Source organism: Pinus tabuliformis, chromosome 2_2 (assembly GCF_031772625.1).
Source record: "Pinus tabuliformis cultivar Carrire ecotype Pingquan chromosome 2_2, CPIR1, whole genome shotgun sequence".
Lineage (NCBI taxonomy): Eukaryota > Viridiplantae > Streptophyta > Pinopsida > Pinales > Pinaceae > Pinus > Pinus tabuliformis.
The window spans coordinates 131,505,579-131,525,180 of record NC_142300.1 but is presented as its reverse complement, the minus strand read 5'-3'; the positions used below and the strand labels follow the sequence as shown (position 1 = coordinate 131,525,180).

Genomic DNA, 19,602 nt, shown 5'->3' with positions numbered 1-19,602 from the left:
GCCTGGACTCTATGCAAGACTATATCCAAAACTGATCTAAAGATTTATACAATAAAAACTGATAACAAACCCTAGACTTGTGATGGACCAAGTTCTAAGTACAACAACATAGACCGTTCAATCAACTATGACAAGACAAGTAACATGAACTTACAACATCATGTAGATTTAGTAGACTTGGTGTAGCATCAAATGTGTTATCAAGAATAGGACATCCAAAATGTGGTATCAAAACTAGCTGTGATATACAGAGACATAGAGATATAACTGAGACCTTGTATGTACATACGTTTTCCTGCAAAAACATATGTCAGAGATGATACTCATATTTCAAATGTAAACATTAATCATACATACCTTGATGTATGAGACTTACCCTTGACGTCGATGTGTGGTCCTTATTGTAGTGATCCTTGAATGCATGATTTTTCTTTCCTTCTAGGAGCTCGATGTTGAATATGTTGTATCTATGTAATTTCATATCTTGAGGGTTTGAAATTTCATCCTGTGGTATCCCTTTAAGTCCTTTTTCCAACCCCACAATTCTGATCAATATTGGATTCTTCAAGAAAGAGTTATGCCCAATCTCCCACGATGACCTGATTACAGACTAGTTCAGTAGAGCGAACTTGTAAGAAGTGACACATGTCACTGTTGCGACCTTCGACCCTCAAAATGGTACTCAACAAGCTACAATCCGTCCTCTTTCTATGACTATTTACGAAATTTTAATCCAATCCGTAGAGAGAAAGTTATGGCGATTTTTGCAATGTCACCTATTTGACATGGAATTTTGGAGCCTACAAAAGCCCTAACTTTCTCAGATCATATCTCTGAAAATATAGTGAACCAAGATCTGAAATTTGGTCACGAGGTTCACCAAGAGTTTGACTCAAATGGGTTTTAATTTCAGCTTATGAAGCTTCACAAAAACAAAGTTATAGAGAAAATGCCACGATGATCTGTTTGAAGCCACAAAATCCCTACTAGAAGAGGATATGAGGGTCATTATTTATATGAATGTCTTGAGTTGAGAGGGTCCTCAACAAGTGAACGTTGGAGGGATTTTAGGAGCAATTTTTATTATTATTTATTATTGACTATTCAATGGCCACAACCAATTATGAGTGCCATGGGACAACCCCATAGGGTTTTAGCCCACTAACTGAGTTTACTAACTTCAGACATGAATATCTCTCAAACCGTGAAGAATTACTTGGCGTGCCATATATCAACGGAAACATCTCAATGAGTAGAATCCATCGAGAATATCCTTGAATTAGAATAGAGTAAGTTGGAAAGTCAAAATTCTCATGAAAGATCGGGGTAGCCCCTGGTGCTGCTTGGGTTGACATCAATGACAACCACTGATCAACAGAAGTGCCTCAACTTTATGAAAAGTTCATAAACTTTCAAAAGGTGGAATTTCGGTGGCTTAGTGTGGTTAAAAAGTGAATATGAAAAGCTATCAGTAGATGTATTAGTGAATACCTTTACAATAGGATGACAACTATTAAAGCCATTATTCAATCAGATTCAACATCTAACACATGAAACTCTTCAAGGATTAAGAATAAGGATGAATTGACTGGAGGATTAAGAAAGTCCAACTAGAAGAGGAAACTCTCTCATTAGATGATACTAATCCCTATCTTTCCTAGGATTTTTATAATAGATATTGAGAAATCACTTGGAAAAATCGTCCATAGATTCATCCAGTCTCATTCTAGGTTCATTTTCTTTAAATAAATCTTCAAAATTAGACTCCTGAGAAGTAGACATAAGCTCTTTAATGAATTGTTGAAAAGGATGAATAGAATCATATGGAAATGTTTTACACCATAACTTGACACGACCTTGAAAGGTGGAAAAAAAAGTTTGCATAGGACACTATCATGTTGAACATTATTAGCAACACAAAATAAAAAAATAAAAAATAAAATTGAAGGATATGCTCAGATGCAAATATTTTTCATTTGTGATGAGACATTGAATAACTTCCTAGGGACTAAAATATTTACCTTATTAGAAAAGCGGCTTAGAATAAGTATATGGGAAGGAGTCATTTCAAGATTAAAGACTTAAAACTCGACTCCACAAGGTCAGCTGGTCATCTGACCCTCCTTCTAGCGCCAAAATGTTTTGACAGGGAGAAATTTCCCACCAACAATTTAAGTGGTCTCCCTGGTCTGAAGTCCCAATTAGACCTCACATTGTTTGGGATAGGAGCCCCATCCGGTATGTGGGCTTGACTGCCATTATGTAGGTTTCACTCTTCGTTGTTAGAAGTGGGGATGTTAGAGTGAGAGAAAGAATGAAATTCCTAGAAAATGGAATGTGATCAACTCATGATTGATAACCTACAGAATGGAATACAAGAATGTAACAAAAAAACAATAAAAAGAGGCATGCCTAAAGAAGGGTTAGTAAGCTAAAACCATCTCAGTCATACATGAATAGGAAGGTGCCATAAGTTAATTACAAATCAGTTCACAATAAATTACTAGCATTAGCATGGAATACAAGAGAATAGATTCGAAAGCGAACACATGTGAAATATCAATGAATTATTCATTTTCATATCCCCCACGTGCAAGCACAAATACACACATAATGGAAATACCGGAGAGCCATTATAGCCATCATGGAAGTGGATGAGACTCAATGTCAAAAGTGGAGAAATTCTCATTGTCCATGTTGCAAATTGAAGTACATATTCAACAATTCCCTCAAAGCCTAATAGTCAAACATGGGTTGCTCATACCATCTTTCAAAGAAAAACCCTTGCCTCACCACAACTCACCCTACTAGCTTCCAAGAACTAAGTGCCTCTATCTCCTTACACACAAAACAACCACCTAAAGCTAGCCTAGCTCAAGTGTTAAAGTCCCTTCAAATGAGGCACAAGGGTATATTTATAGACGTGAGTTGAAATTTCACCTACCGTGACCTCTCATCTACGTTATTGACTCTTCAACTTCCTGCTAATTCTTTAAATTCATATTGATTTTACATGATGTATTGTCATTTTTATAATAATGTTTACATTATTATAAAAGAAATACAAGTGATTTTATTGTTTCAACTCATATCAAGGGTGTTGCATTTGGGAAGAGACCTTTTGGTATCTTTTCTCCCCTAAGAAGGATACCAAGCATCTAGCCACTTCAGGTTGAATTGTTCATATACAACTTTAATTCTATGCCTTGGGACATCAAAACTCTTACATATATTTGTTGCTTTGTAATGTTCTGGACATATCATCTCTCCAACTAATTTTAGGAAACTTCCTTTTCCTTGGCTATTCAAGCCATATTTGGTCCATCACCACTTTTTCTAGTACCTTCATGAATGTCATGGTGTTTCTCAAGAGTTTTTCCAACTTATCCATACATTGCTCTAATGCTATAAAGGTTTCAACGCAAGTAATCTAACTTTATTTTCTCCAAGTCCACTTGTGTATCCACAAGATGGTCTGTTGATCTCGTTAAATAAGTACAATATTTTCATGAAAACTCTTATCTCCCTAGCTCCTATTAACGTTGGCACCATGGAAAAACTATCTATATGTAGGATGGGGACCATCAACTCCTAACCTGAAATCAACTCATATTCATCTAGTGACACAATGGTAAAACTCACTCTACCACTTTAATATTAAAGTGTCATCAAAGCATTCCTATCTATACGAATGACCTTCTTCTTATCGAAGTTGAATACCTTGGAAATGAAAGCATTGATTGCATATGCAACTTGTGTTTTGTTGTTGCATCTTCCTTCGTGAATTTATGCATAGAATCGTTGTCCAATGTCACAAGAATTGTTTTTTTTTTTTTTATATTTTTCAACATAAAGTTTAGTTTCATCATATTCTCATTTGGTATTGTTCACTTTCTCAATGGACCCCACCCTTTGTGTGAACGAACAATTCTTTGCATACTGTTTTTTTACACATATCCAACATGATACAAACTTCTTCTATGTTGTTGCATCTACAGTCTTGGCTTTCTCATCACTACCATTGGATATATTCATCTTTCCATTGGCTTTCCTCTTCTTACTTTGTTGTTTGTCACACTGGCACTTTTCACTTCCTTCGCTTCCATTCTGGTTATTGTGAGTCTTAACTATTTGCCTCGACAATTCATCATGTGTCCATGACTCCAATAATCACTAAGTGGAGGAGTTGGTTCTTATCTAATATTCCTTTGATTTGAAATTTGATTTTTTACAAATCCTTGATGAATGTTTGGATCTTGCTGTTATGCTTCACTGCAAAAAATTGATTCCTTCCAATCCATGCTTGGTTTTAAGTCCTAATTGTGTTTTCAAACTTCTGTCATCCCTGCTCAATTGCTAATATTTTTTTGTGATGTTAGTGGTGGCTAAATCCTCAACTTAGTCCTTAAACCAAAGCTTTGTTATCCCTGTTTTTGGAGGGATGCTCACAATCATGGCCATGTGAGAATTCAAATTAATGCTTTTCATTTGTTGCAAGAGATCTAAGGCCTCACAATAATACCCCTCCTATGCATATATGAGATCCTTACATTCCAGAAAGCTAGAGTTCTCATATGCACTATTCCACACACAATGTACTTGGTTTGAATTCCCCATAGAAACATCAGATTCAAATTTATTTTTGGAAATGTACTCATGAATGGATGCACCAAGTTGTAGAGCTTCCAAATATGTGCATGCCAAGAGTACTGGTGACAGGTAAATGATTATTGTGGAAGGCATAGTTAGTTCAATACATGTGCACAAATTGTTAGGTTTGACCTGTAACATTTGTGTGGTTTAATTATTTATTAGTGTCACCAATTCCTTTGCACTTTCCCTTATCAAATTCAGGGTTGTTTTTCCTTTGTGTTGAAGAATGTAACTAGTTTCGGTCTTTATAATTATTGTTGTATTCATTTCAATATGTATCCTATGGAACAAACAAAATAAGAAAAAGAAAAAGTTATTTTAAAACCATGGGTTTGATGCTCATTATTGATGGTATTCTAAGTAAAAGCATGTTCTTCATGCTTCTATGGTTTTTTATGTATGAGATTCATTGTCATGAGTCAAAAGAGCCAACATCATGTTTAAAATATCCTTCCGGGCAAAATGTAATTGGAAAAAATAATTATTTTTGAGTCTAGAAAGTCCTGGAAACTCCAAAATTACAAGTCGGTCATGGTAGCTATAATTCGACCTTAAGGAGGGATTTCGACCCTTGAGAAGGCTATATAATGGAGAAATTCAACCTCATTTGGCACTCGCTCACTAAGAAGTTTTATCTCTCAAGAAATAATTCGATATGTAGTTGGAAAGCTAGAAGAAGGAAGAGTGAAGGTCTAGAAGGAAAGAGAAATTCAAGGAGGAAGAAAAATTTCTATTTTTTGGGCTCTATCTCTCTCACACGTGTGGAGGATTAGGGTTTCTGCAACTTTCTGGGAGGTCCAAACTTGTAGGTTCGATTTGTAGGGGGACAAAGTACAATATCTTGTATCTGGAAGGAAGAATATTCCATTTTGAGCTCATTGACCTTAGGAAGAATTGTCTTTCTCTATGAAGGTCTCAAGAGGAAGTTGGATTAGGGTTTCTATAGTCGCTGCAAGGCCGAAATTATAGGGTCGAAGTTGCATGATGAGTTGTAGTATTGAAGTTGGTAGGTCAAAGTCACAGTGTGAAGCTAGTTGCTTCAGAATTAGGAGGACTTGTTCAAGGGATGACTTGGTACATGGAGGAGGACTTGGTCTAGGGTTTGGGTCCTTGTATCTCATTTGAAGTAGATTCTATAAGAAGAGAAGAGTTTTTTGGGTTCTCCCCTTGGAGGGTTTTTCCCTGGATGAGAGCCTAATATCCATGTCCTATGTTGCTTCTATTTCTATTCTTGATATTTGTTTGATAAAAAGATCTAAATAAATAACACAAGGCTAATTAAGATCACAAGAAAGTATTAAGGTTAAAGGAAAAAATGAATTAACACGCTGCCACTTTTCATTTTCCAACATGGTATCAGAGCTAAGGTGAGCAAGGAAGGCAACTAGAAGAAATTACTTGTTTAGGGGGAGGAAGAAGGAAACTATCAAGGAAGGCCTAAAGAATAAGACTTCAAGAAGGATTGTCTCTTGAAGGGATGTAGTTAAAAACTCATTGATAAGCATCTTTAAAGGAAGCATCAAAGGATCTTATCATTCATCACTCTTTGAAGTTGTTGTTGGAGGAATCCTAGGAACATCTTTCAAGGAAGTCTCTTCAAATATCTTGAAAGATTAAGAAAGTGTTGTGAAGGTAAATCCCCTCTGCAGATAGAGGCGATCCCTCTTGCCCAATGAGTGGGTCTAACAACAACATAAAAAAATTAACATACACTTTCCTAGCTTATGTTTAGCAAATGCAGAGAGAGTGGCCTACCTCGCTCTAATGTTAATCGCTCAATCCTTTTGGAGATGACTTTGATTCTTTCGCTCTAGGCCTCACTCCTTACTTGTCCTTCACATCCGAGTACATGCAAGGAAGATCAAAGAGCTATGCAAGATACAAAATCATATATGGCATACATCAAACATAAACTACTTAATATATCAAAGAGTATTAAGCTAAAAGCATAAACATTTACACAATTATGGAAAGTGAACATCAGATGTATATATTAATAAGCTAAAAAAGGAAGCATACAACCTATGCCTTGATGTTAGAGACCTCCTTTTGGTGGATGTCTAAGTCCAAGAAAGGACTCTTCAAGCAGTCCTTCTCCAAGTTAGAATGGGTAGCATGTAAGCATAATCTCAGCATAGGGATGCAACAATAATCAATGACCAACCATTTGGGTATGGAAGGAAGTGACTTTATAGGAAGGAAGAGGGAGTTAGGGATCCACAAAAGAAGGAGGAAGGTCCACATATCAAGGGGAAATCCCATGATGATAATATCAAGAGGTCCAAATAGGAGAGCTCGACCATATCAACAACAACCAACATCCAGCTCATTGTTCTCGAAGGTTCTCGTGCACGAAGCTTCTCCTCTAGTTTGGGAAAATCTGCCGGAAGAGGTTCAATGCATGTTTTCATATCAAACTCTGCGTTGGCAGAGCTAGGGTAGAACTGTACAACTTGCCATCAACATGAGCAGACAGTGTAGAAAAACATGTTGATTCTAAAATTTAGGTTTTTCGTTAACCTTCTTCGGAATGGATTCAGGGTAGTTTTCCTTTGATTCGTCAGGGAGGTTTTGGTCTGTATATCATGATGGATATGCTGCACAGTTGTTAATGTTTTGGAACTTCGAGATATGGAACAGGAAGTGAACAGGAGGTATGACAAAATATTGTGTAACAGATGCCCCCTAAAGCATGAAGGCATAATAGGGAGTGATGGCTGAGATGCTTTACAAGTCAATGCAAGGACGAGAACAACACCGTCAAGAGACCTACAAATCAAGCATATACATATACATATACATATCTAACATCTCTAATGATCATGCCTAATGATACATGAATAGGCATCTAATAATACATGAATCCGCGGTATGGACATAACCATCCGAATAAAAGGGATCATGTGTATGGATCCTCGATATGGTCACAACCATCTGAATAGAGAGGATCATGAATATGGACCCACGGTATGGTCGCAACCATCCATCCAGAGGAAACATGTGTACAATCATGAATAATTCATAACTCCACGCAACTTAGATTTTATTAAACATAATCTAGGGTCTTGCGCTCCATCTCGACCTGATCAATGTATGAATTCTAACATGTGAATAGATGTGTCGAAGTCAAACATGATAGAAAACCACCTGATTATCGATCAATGATGTAAATCGTTAACATGCACGAGAGAAACCACCAATAATGACAATGGCTCTCAAGGTACAATCAACACAATCCACAAATGTGAATAATGAAACTGAAGTCGAACACCGTGGAATCATCTGATCGAAGGTCAATGATGTAAACCTGTCATCAAATGTGAAGAACTTGTCATTGAGGCATGCAAGCTCTAAGGTATTAGAAGGGAGTTTCTAGATCATCTTCCCGGATAATGAGTTGAAGTCGACAAGAAATGATCCATCAAAGGAGGGCCATAATGAATACCACATCATTGACATGAAACAAAGGGATGTAATAGAGTAGATAAGCGTGATCCAAGACTGTGGCATAAAGTCAGACAATATATAAGCAGTAAAGAACTGTAGATATGACTTCTCTTGAACACATTGGTGATGCGACTCCAGAATTTGGTAGCATTTGACTCAACATAGGATGAGAGGTCATGATGACAAAATGGTATAATCATATGAGAGGCAAAATCGATTTCCCAAACCCAGGAAGGAAAGTGACCAATTTAGGATGTCCCAAACCTGACATGAGCAATAGATGAGTGTCATGTTCAAGAGCGACATGCTACCTTTATAGAATACAAGAGATGATCACTTTCAATTTTTCCCCCACAACTTTTGGCGAGTACCCCGTATATTTTTTATCGCAAGCTTGAAGGGGATAACATATGTTTTCCATATAAGTTCATCCTTTGGATGAATCCATCCCAGTAAGTTTTACGAGCCATAGGAAGGAGAAACTCGGTCTTGTCATGGTGACAAGTCCTTCGTCGTTTATGTTTTACGAGTCTGACGAAGGTGAAACTCGACATCTTTTTCATGTTTGGAGAGTTTGAAAATGGAGCGAAAAAGAAAAACTCCAGAGGTCCCTTTTCGTAAATCATCTCTTGAACCAAAAAAGGTAGAAAACAATATCCAAGAGAACCTCTTAGCCATGTTCGACTAAGGTACTCCTTTGGGGTACAATAGTTTATCTTAGTCCAGAAAAGGGTTAAGCTTATATTGAGTAGACGTCATTTCATTTACTTTAACGAGTTTGAAATGACAGGTACTCAACAATATTTTCATTTTTCGAGAGTCAGAAAAGAGCTTAAAGATGACTCCAGGGGATTGCTTTTTTGTTTATTTTTTATGATTCCAAAAAAGTGATAAAATAAAACTCGTTGAATCAGTCAAGATAAATCACCATCACCAAGAATATATGACCTATCGCTGCATAGGGAAACACACATTACCAATTTCGAGGGATAATATTAAAAAATGAGTGAAATATGCCCTAATTTGGTAAAAATATTATTTAAAACTTATAAATAGGGAAAAAAGTAAATCATTTTTACCATTTTAACAATTTGCAATTGTGAGGGCATTTTTACCTCATTTTACCAATTTGCAATTGTAAGAGCATTTTTAACTCATTTTACCTCATTTTTAGGCAAGGAGCATGATCAATCCCGGACACCATTCGCCGAACCGCTTGTTGCAGGTAAGGGATATGTCCCTTCCCTTCATTTTGATACTCATTTCATGCATTTTCATCCATAGATTAGGCTACAAGGAGACTTGCAAAAAATTTATATCGTGGGTGACCGGCGCGGATTTTACCCATCGAACTCACACTGCTCACCCTATGGTCAATGATACCCTTGCGTTGGTAGTGTGAGAAAAGTCATAAACAATTGCGTTGGCACTGAGCTACAATTTTTTGTGTGAAATCCTCCATGTTAAATAGTTTATCTTAGATTTTGTCTCCATGGAAGCTCATGAAATGTTGTTTTATGTATTTTCCACAGGATAATCATGCCAAAATGGTGGTTGAATGGAAAGAAAAAGGAGATAAAGTTGAAGACCATCAAGCTACTCAGGATCAAGATTGTGTTGATGCCTTATGAGCATGTGGGTTGCTCAAGTTCTTCAGGATTCCTGGGATTAGATCCCAACTCGAGTTATTACAACATTTGATAAGTTGGTGGGATGTGGATTGCCAACTATTCATGATCAAGGATCAAGAACTCGAAATAGATGTTGCAGACATTTATTTCATTACCAAGTTGTCTAGAAAGGGACAATGGGTTCAGTTGTTAGGATCATGTACTGGAGGAGACAACACAAATATGCTCATTGAGAGGCATTGTCTAGGGACCAAAAAGACCAAAGTGGGAAAATCAATATAACAACCATCACGAATCTCCCACTATGAACAATCTTGCATACTATGGCCTGAATAGCTAGGGCTTAAGTGTTTCATGAGGCAACAAAATCTCATTTCCAGTATGTAATCGAGTGTTTGAATCCCACAGTTTTCATTTGGAATGAGGGTTTGTTGGTGTGCATGAAGCGCCAACTTACCAAGTGTAAGGGAATCTGAAACAATTTGGTTTCAGATCCATTTTGGTGACATTGTTCCTGGAACGTGCACCATTGTTTCACTATCAGTGATTAGAAGTGGATGCACCAACGTCTAGAGATCCACGATTACTTAGATGGGGTGAGTTGAGGCCTCGTCATGAAGATGACCAGTAGATGTGATTCCCTTTGGCATTTTTTGGATGACTATGTCAACAACTAATTGTGATTGACGATTGGGCATATGCAGGCACAAATTTCTGAGGAGATCCAGATATTCCACTTCCATCAGGGGCACAATGGATTGATTCCAATAAAAACTACTTTTGAAGTTCTTAAAGTTTTTATTATTTTTTTGTATGTGTATTGAGATTTGACTTATGATGATTTGTAGATGTGGTACCAGAGAGACCTCCAGGGGTTTCTCTAGTAGCCAAGCGAGTGGCACGCCAGATTGAGGAGACTCCTTATGAGGAGGGAGCAGATCCTATCGTTGAGGTAGAGCATAACTTGGAAGATTTAACCAAGGGAATTCCAGAGTATGCCTCGATAGATGAGGTGTCATTACGCTACCAGAGGCACACTACAGGGGTTTCTACCAGACTGTGTCAGTTGTTGGGCCAAGTCATTAGGGCTATTTCGTGTTATCATGAGCACCATGTGGGAGAATAGCCAACTCTAGTTTACTTTCTGCACTATTGTAGGCTTATAAAGCCATGTGTCTCAGAACACAGATTTTGTCATTTTGATGTAGCAAACTCTTTTGCAAAAACTCTATATATATACATGTTTTTATGTTTACCATGTCTGTTATATGTTGTTTTATGATTTACATGTTTCACAAATTTCTATCTAACACGTAGTTAGCCAATGCATATGTTAATGTGTTCATGCGTCTTAGAATGTGATGATAAGTAATAAAATCAAAGTCTCATTCCAATAAATGAACTTGCAAATACATTCTCAAAATTGGAGGGTTTCTAACTGAATATTGTCCATTAAGTTGTAGTACAATGAGTTATGAATAAAGTTTTACAATTAACTCTCTAATGCCAAGAGTGATAGCTTCTAACAAAAGCTTGATGACCACACTATATTCGACAATGTTATTAGTCATACGAGCTACCATTAGGGTCATATACTCCCCATGCAGCGGAAGATAAATTTTGTGCTACGACAAGCATCATTAGAAAAACAGACGTAACGATTGGATGACATCTACAAACCAAGTAGAGCACGAGGTAAGCAGAGAAAAACGTTTGCGAAAGCAAACTAAAAAACCAGAACCACATTGCACACTAATGAAAACACATTAATGCACATAAGTATTTACATGGAAAATCACACATAATACTTCTTTAGGTAAAGCCCGTTTCGGGGCTTAGCCAAAGAATTTCCTTCATAATCTACTAACTCATAGGCACCTTTTTGTAAAACTCGTTTGACAATTTAAGGCCCATACTGCACATTGGTTCAAATTTCCCAGCTCCCAACTTATCATTGTCTTGGTCATATAGGAAGACCAAGTCACCCTCAGCAAAAACGTGGGGAGAAACAGTTCTATCATATTGAGCCTTAACTTGTTTCTTCTAGGCTTCAATTACTAACACTACAATATGATGAGTTTCATCGAGCCTTTCAAGGTAAAGTAAACGTTACTCCTCAGGTGAGGTATCAGGGAGTAATTCGACAACTAGTTTTAGTGAAGGAATTTCACACTCAATTGGAAGAGTTGCCTCTAGATCACACACCAGCTGAAAGGGTGTTAATCCTGTGGCGGTCTTAGCTATGGTTCGGTAAACCCAAAGAGCTGAAAATAGCATGAGATAGCAATTTGATTTATGCATCCAAATGGTGCACTGAAACATGGTAACGAAGACTTTGTTGACTGCCTCAACTTGGCCATTAGTATGTGGATAATAAGGGGTTGAGTTGTTGTGACGCAAACCCAACCGAGCAGTGAGATTTGCCGTCGTATAATTTCGTAAATGAGATCCATGATCAGTAACGATGGCTTGAGGGACACCAAATTGAGCTATGACATGGTTGAAAACAAATTGAGTGGCAATTTTACCTTCGTCCTCACGTTTGGGCATCACCTCAGTCCATTTAGTGAAATAATCAACGACGATGATGATATAACCATGCCCCCTGGCCGATCGAGGGTTACATGTCATGAAATCAATACCCCATTTAGAAAAGGGGTTGACAATAACAATTGAGTGTAGGGGTGCATGTGGGGCGCGCCATTTACGATTGTAAATATGGCAGGCATGACATTTTTGGACTCCTAAAATGTAATATTTAAAGATAGAAGGCCATAAATAACCAACACAAAGGATTTTCTAAGAAGTAGCATATCCTAACATGTGACCACCACAAGCCCCAAACTGGAATTCATTTAGGACTCTCTCAACTTAATCAAGTGTTAAACATCTACGAAGGATAGAATCGACACCAACACTGTACAAAGTATCGCCAATGATTCAATAGGGTTGGGAATGATGTCGATTGCGATGACATTCAGAATTGGATAACTCAGATCGAAAATTTTGGGTTTGGAGATAGACAATAATATCCTCGTACCATGGGTCAAGAGCACTAATAAGAAAGAGAGTTTCGTCAGGAATGAGCTCATAAAAAATTGTAGATGTGGTTGTGGAGGGAAGGTGACAAATTAATTTGGAAAAAACCAATGATTTCTTTGATTTGGTTGTAGCAAATTCCAAATCAAACTCCTAAAAGATAAAAATCCACTTAGAACACTTTCCCTCAGCAACTAATGAGTCAAAATGTAGGTCATGGGGTTGTAGTCAGAAATCACGGTGGTTTTTTGTAAGAGAATATAGTTTCGAAAGCGTTGAACAACTGCTAAAGCTAGTTTCTTGACATGGGCTTATCGAGTCTCAATATCAATAAGATTTCAACTTAAATAGTAAATCGCATCTTTGTTTCCATCATCATCGTCTTGCACTAGTACCAAGGCAATAATACTATTCACTGCAACCACATACAAGAATTAATCATGGTGATAATTGGCGGGATGTAGTAAAAGATCACTAATGAGGGTGTTATTTAAAGCATCGAAATATATTTGAGTGATTTCATCCCAATGAATGGGATCCCCTTTTTTAGCAGACGAGCAAATCCCTTGGAAAGTTAAGCATAATTAGGTACAAAATGACAAAGGAAACTGGCTTTCCCTTGCAAGCTCTACAACTGGTGTAAAGATGATGGAGGGGGTAAATTCACAATGGCCTCAACTTTGAGGGGGTCAATCTGGATGCCTTCTTTAGATACCACAAACCCTAGGAGATGACCAAATTTGACGCAGAAGACACACTTATGTGGATTTAAACAAATATTGTAGTGTCTAAAGCGAAGAAAAATTGCTCGAAGGTGGTTAGGATGGTCATGACGCTTAGCAGAATGTGTTGGTAAGTCGTCAAGATATGGTTAAACGATGTGTTTAATGTCATGGAAAGCATAAGACATCGCTCGTTGGAAGGTAGCACCAAAATTTTTCAGACCAAAAGGGAGCTTTTTGTAGGCAAAGGTTCCCCATGGATAGATAAAAATAGTTTTATGTTGATCGACGGGAAGAATGTTAATCTAGTTGTAGCTAGAACAACCGTCCATAAAATAAAAATTCTCGCTCCTGGTGCATTCATCAATGATTTGGTCTATAAAAGGAGTTGGATAATTATCTTTTGGACATGATCGATTGATATCATGGTAATCAACACAAATGCGAATAGTGCCTTGTTTTTTAGTCACAGGGACAATGTTCAAAACCCAATCTATCAATGGAATAGGGTAAATGAAACCAACCTTTAGAATTTTTTCAACCTCTACCTTTATAGCGGCTTCCTTTCTAGGGTGGACTAGGCGAAGGCGCTGATGAACATGCTTTGCATTCAGATAAGTAGGAATTTCGTGCACAACTATTCTTGAATCTATGCCGGGCATTTCTTCATATGACTAGGAAAAGACATCACATAATTCCTTAAAGAGGGCAGTGTAAATCTTGATCTCCTCTGGAGAACAAGAGACCTCGACATGGATGTTTTTGACAATTCCTAGATTAACAAAAATGTTGACGGGCATGGTAGCGGTAATGTTCCCCATGTTTCCCTCAAACAAAACTTCATGCACTAGAATAGGCATTTGAAGTGGAAGGCTCAGTGTACAGGAAACAAAGGTATCTAAACACGATGAAATATCTCCAAGGCTCAGGAGAAACTAGGAACGATGACGGGCATCATTCCAAGGAGTTTCCTCAAGATATATAACCTCGGTGATACTCTCGTCAATGGGAAATGTCTCGTTCAAGGGATCTGGAGAATCCCAAGAACCAAGCCAAGGGGATTGTGAATATGCATCTAGATGCATACTAAGAGTAGCATGACTTTCAAAAGTGACTGTTGAAGCCAAAACGAAAGTTTGATAGGCTTGTTTTGTTGGGATGAGCAGCATGACATCGCCAAAAGAATCAACTTGATCAAGATGAGGAATGATCCAAGGATCGTGAGAAGTGGAGATCATGTTGACGGAAGCGATGTTTGGAGGTGGGAGGGAAAAAGTTCCCATAAGAGCAGAGTCTTTAAAAAGACCCACCCCAACACTCTCATAAGGGATGTCATTATTTCCCACATATGGCACATTTCCATTCGAAGATCTAGAAGAGAAAAAAGTTAACTGATCAATGGTGACTATTTTCCGTTCATGAGGAAGGAGCAGACAGAATAGTGAAGAAACCACACAAAACATAGCATGAGTCCAACTTTGACCAAGTAGAAGGTTATAATTTAAATTGGCATCAACGACTTCTACTTCTAAGTTAATGGTTTTTCCTTCCAACATTATGGGCAAGTTCGTGAGAATACCATAAGGATGAGATCCTCTGCCATCCAAGGCTTCTAAGGTGTTAGGATACTGGTTGAGAGGTGGAGATCCAATAGCTTTCCAACATGAGACAGACATGATGCAGGTGGAAGCACCCTCATCAATCACAATCTGTTGAATCGTCTTCCCTTTTATAATGACTTGGATTAAAAAGGCAAGTTGATGTGGAAGACGTGGAACATGATTTTTCAGGTCAAAGGTAATAAGACTCTAATTAGTAGCATTAATTGATCCTATAACGGATAGTAATGCTTTCTGCAGCGATGGAAAAATTTGGAGAACTTCCAAGGTAGACATCGTCGAAGGCACTTGAGCTAAATCTTCAACAATATTGTAATGTTGGGCAGATCACACATTCAGATTGTAAGCTAATTTCTGAAGGAAACATTTGGGAGGCAGTTGGATAACAAAGTCATTACTAGGTATCTCAATATGAAGAGGACCAGAACTGGGTGGAGTAGAAATGGAAGGTGTATCATTAACTTCTTTCTCCACGACGTGTTTGGGAGGAGTTGGGTAGTCTTTTGACCGAGTGGCAACAAAAATAGGTACTGTTCCACTCATATAAACCTGAGAACCCAAAGATGTAGAATATTGTGGTTGTTCTACCAATTGGGTTTGTTGCGATGGAAAAGGTTATTTTAGTACAACCAGTGTCCCTTGAGTTCCTTTTAATAAGCGACTAACTTCAACACGATAGGGACAATCCTTGGTATATTGATCTTCCTAAAAAATGAGGTAAGGATATTTGGGCTTACGTTTAGATGCATCATCATCGGATGATTTCAGAGGATACTGTTTTTGGGTATCAGATTTGGATTTTCCTTTACCATTCTTTTTACCTTTTGAGGTTTTGTTTGTTGTGGTAGACTGAACGACATTAACCTTGAAGGTTTTACCAAGATTTGGAGAGGGATTTGAAGGAGAATCCCCATGCAGTAGTTGAAATGGATTTCTGCTTCAAAGAATCTTTACTTGAATTTTGAGTCATTGACCCAATAATACTGTCGACATGTGGTACATCTGGATGTTTAGAATATGTTGGATCTGTAGATGGTCTTGGAGCATCATGCAAGAGATCAATAACATGCGAGACTGGGAATATACCAAATCTAAATATTGGGCAAGGGAAATGGCTTGATCTTCGGTTACACAACCACCCATAGCTATGTCCTTGGCAATTTTATTAAAGAATGATTTGGTAAACCATCCAGTTAACAACTCATCAAGTATATCAAACTTGATAAGGCGACACCGACGTCTCCACTCATGGATATGATCAGAGATGTGGGTAGTAGTATTCTGTTTCAAAGATGTAAGAAGATGGGCACTAGTTTCATATTGAACTGGTAATTGGAAGTGAGTAAGGAAGGCCATTTCTAAAGAGTTGGAGGCTTGATAGGCACCTCGAGGTAACTTGATGTACCATTTCGCAACAACACCCATGAAGGTTCGCTGGAAAAGACATAGACGAACAGAGTCCTCAACCCAGGAATTGAATGAAAACCATAAATGGTAAGTCATAACATGGGTTTGGGGGTCCTCTCCAAACTTTTCTTCAAATTCTAGACAATTGCTAGGAATCTTAGTGGGAATCGGAGGCCAATACAACAAATGGAGTATTGGATCATTTGTGAGCCTTGACACATTCTTTAGTTCCAATGTTGCCAGAAATGGAAATTATGGATTGAAAGGCATGGGAGGCCTTTTATAAGGCCCAACTTGTGGATTCCAACCTTGTTGGTATGGGTTCTACCCCCAAAGTGGTGGATTTTGACCATAAGGAGCTTGATATTTCCCCCACTGAGAGGTATTTTGACCATACAAAGGTGGATTCCCACCCACAAAGGTGGGTTTTGACCAGGGTAAGGTTGATATTGACCCATCATGGGTCGTTGAGAACCATAAGGTGGATAAAAAACTTGCGAAGAGTATGGAGTATAAGGTTGTTGTTGTAACTGTTGACCCTGGTGGTAAAATTGTTGACCCTGTTGTTGTAGGGGTTGACCTTGTTGCTGTAAGGGTTGGCCTTGTTGATACAAGGGTTGGTTTTGTTGTTGCAAGGGTTGTCCTTGTTATTGCAATGGTTGTTGATAAAGCCCTTGTTGCACATAAGGTCCTTGTTGTACATAAGGTCGTTGTTGTTGGAAAGTTCCTTGTGGAATTTGTTGAGTTTGAGTTTGGTACTAATAGGTTCCAGCTTGAAATTGACCAGATGCCCCGAATGAGGGATTTGAACCAAGCTGCATTTGGGGGCATGCTTGTTGAGTAAAGGGTGGATTTTGAGGCTATTGTGAGCCATACATAGGGTACGGTTGTTGGTAGGGTATCTGGGCCGAAAGAGGCTGTTGATATGAGATTTGGCCTTATCCAAATGAAATATATGATCCACTAGGATAAGGTACACTACCAACATTTTGACTAACTCCGGTAGCATGAGTTTGAGATCCACTCACATAAGTTCCACTGGAAACAAGAGGTACATATGGAGGAGGTGGACGTTGCCCCCCATGAGTTGGGATAGGTGGTGGCACATATTGTCCATTTAATGGAGGACTTGTGGAACCTATAGGGACATTAAATGTCCCAACTGTAAGTGTTGGTTGTACAGGAATTGAAGAAACTGCAGCTAATACAGGAATTTGAGAGGCCATTCTTGAGACAAATGGACCAGAAGCAGGCATGGTGCCTGACGGCCAAATAGGATTGTGATAAAGTGAAGATGCACTCAGAGTACCTGAAACCAATTGAGCCAAAGAGGTATAACCAGGTAGAAACAAAGGCTCACTACTTTCAAGCGGTGGTGGAGGTGGCACACTTCCCACATACATAAAGCCTTCAGGTGGAAAGTCATATTCAGAATCATCGCCAACACCAGGAGTGTCAGTGGCTGAGAATTTTGGAGGACCTCGAGGAGAGGTTGGAAACTCACCTTCTGATGCCATGGGTGGAAACAGTTGGCAAGGGGGAATGCAGGATGATGGTGGAGAAAGCTCCAAAGGCACACTTGGATTATCGTATGGACTATACGACCGTTGAGAAGATATGACCAATGGATCAAAAAGCAGATTCAGAGGGAATAACACAAACCTTTGTGGACTATCAGGAGTTTCTGGGTTAGATTCCTGAGATGATGAGTCTCGAGGTGGAGGACGAGAAGTAAGGGGTTGAATACTCAGGATAATTCCAAGTTCAAGACCTTGGGCTTCAACTTTCAAGTGACTATGAAATCTCAGGATGGACTCCTTATGATGACCCTTCAATGTCAAATGATGAAGGGGATATGTAAGGTGAACCCGATGGTTCAGCCACGATGACCTTCTTTCAAAAACAATAAGGGGTGGTTGATTTGAGCCTATAATTAAATTTTACTATTGATCAAACAATATGAGGTCAAGGATAACTGCATAGGTAAGTCATGTTATTGTGGGTAGTTAAATTTTAGAACTTAAAAACAAGAAATAAATAAAAAATGGTGTACTAAGAAATAGGGTTTACCAAGTATCAGTGAACCATTATATACACCTTATATGAGACCAAGGACTTAACATGCGATGACGAATCTCCATGAATGTTGTGTTTGGTGTATCATGTCTACAAGGTGACTAACTTAGTTACTTATGGCTAAAGGATAGCAACCTAGTGGGGTCTCCCAATATATACTCGACGGTACGGGGAGCACGGGTCCGTATTAGCGTTGTCTAATGCATAACTGTTCAGTGAGAGCATTCCCATATACTTGCCATACTAGAGTGCCTTTGATATACCCAAGAGTACTAGAGAACCTCTGATATACTTCCGTATTGGAATGCGATTTCACCCCTGGGAGACAATGCAGGTAGTTAACGACAAGTACTACGTTTATAAACGCCGGAACACGTCTCTAGCCTAGACCTCTAAATGTCGGCATTAAGTTCTAAATTTTCCTTAGGTTAATTCAATAAATTTTAATGTTGTTATTGAATTATGTTTCAATTTTGGGCTAAAACGATGTCACCTGAATCCTAAAATGAAACTATATGAGAAAAGGAAAGTTTTCACTTCAATGAATGCTATACTAGCAAGGGAAGAGAATTCAATTAATTAATGAATCAAGTTAGAGAATGCACCAAAAACATGCCTCCACTAACTTTTCTTTTCCAAATGCAATATGTAAAAGTAAAACTTAAACTTCACTTTCACTATCCCACATGCAATCTATTGAAAGCAAAAAATGACTTTTACTTTACTAATATGCACTTTAGATAAATGATGTTATCTTTGATTTTCAAATTCCCTAATGCAATTAAGCTTCAACTAAAGAAAAAAATGAGATTTTTGATTCAAAAGCTCCTAATGCAAATGATGCACCAATCAAAGAAACACCAAATGAAATCCAAAAGCACTCAATGAAAATGTCTTTCACTTTCTCTTTTGAAAATGTAAAGAAATGAACTCTTTTCAATTTGTAAACCAAGTAATGTAATCTATGATTGATGAATAACAAAGATGAGTTTCAAATGAAAGATGACC

The 19,602-nt window shown here is 38.1% G+C and overlaps 1 pseudogene; it reads right to left on the bottom strand.

The window, feature by feature from the left end:
- Window positions 1-14,154, bottom strand: part of LOC149191670 (protein SUPPRESSOR OF PHYA-105 1 pseudogene) — a 34,983-nt pseudogene extending 20,829 nt beyond the window's left edge.
- Window positions 14,155-19,602: the final 5,448 nt, after the last annotated feature.